The sequence below is a fragment of the Olea europaea genome, chromosome 10 (genome assembly GCF_002742605.1).
Source record: "Olea europaea var. sylvestris chromosome 10, O_europaea_v1, whole genome shotgun sequence".
Classification (NCBI taxonomy): domain Eukaryota; kingdom Viridiplantae; phylum Streptophyta; class Magnoliopsida; order Lamiales; family Oleaceae; genus Olea; species Olea europaea.
This window is the reverse complement of record NC_036246.1, coordinates 29,957,141-29,957,997: the sequence shown is the minus strand read 5'-3', so window position 1 is coordinate 29,957,997 and position 857 is coordinate 29,957,141. Positions and strand designations below refer to the sequence as shown.

The 857-nt window shown below is 35.0% G+C and overlaps 1 long non-coding RNA gene across 1 annotated transcript; it reads left to right on the top strand.

Moving 5' to 3' along the window:
* The first annotated feature begins 138 nt into the window (after nt 1-138).
* Nucleotides 139-783, top strand: LOC111402724. Its single transcript, XR_002704343.1, has 2 exons — nt 139-408; nt 531-783. It is a non-coding gene; the product is annotated as an uncharacterized LOC111402724 (long non-coding RNA).
* The last annotated feature ends 74 nt before the right edge of the window (nt 784-857 follow it).

Genomic DNA, 857 nt, shown 5'->3' with positions numbered 1-857 from the left:
GACGTTTGTTTTGCTGTATCAAGCATTTGCATCATTCTGTTTCTCGAAGAAATCTCTTCCATTAATATGTGGATCTTTTTTCAGACTGTGCGCGATGAAAATATTGATTTTCCATTTAAAATCATCATTCGCATCTCAGATTGAGTTATGATTTCTGATCATTTCCATGTTTTCCTCCTCCTCAGGCAGAGTAAAGTAAATTTTTTCTTACACCTTTGCCTAATGAATTATATTTCCGCATCACAGCTAAACTTGTTCCTGTTGGTTATGGTATTAAAAAGTTGCAAATCATGCTTACCATAGTGGATGACCTCGTGTCCGTTGATGATCTTATTGAGAATTATCTCACAGTCGAACCTGTTAACGAATATGTTCAGAGCTGTGATATTGTGGCTTTCAACAAAATATGTAAGTTTTTATAATGTTGTTCCTTACTCTATATTTCCCTTCTACTTTATAATCATTGCACTTTCTCGATGGCTTTGTCAACTTTCTGCTAGTCTCAGATAATTTTATCATCATCTTGGCAGGATCCCGGGTTCGTTTCAGCTTGTTCAAAGTGCTACTTGGTGGGCTGTGCTTTGAATTATCCTCCTCCGTCGATTCTGAGAATTTCTGGTACTTAACTTTGAAATCTAAATGTTCTTGTTTGTTTGTGAGTGGATTTCTAAGAGATTATCGTAAACTATAATCACTGAATTTAATTAATGGTCAAAGTTTGTCACATAAATAAATTTCACCATGTACTTGTTCACTCCAGTCAGGTTCTCTTTATTTCGTTTACTTTCAACGTGCATGAAAAACAACTTATGAGCAGATATCATAGTTAGAAAACCTGAAATCGTGAAGGTTATGCT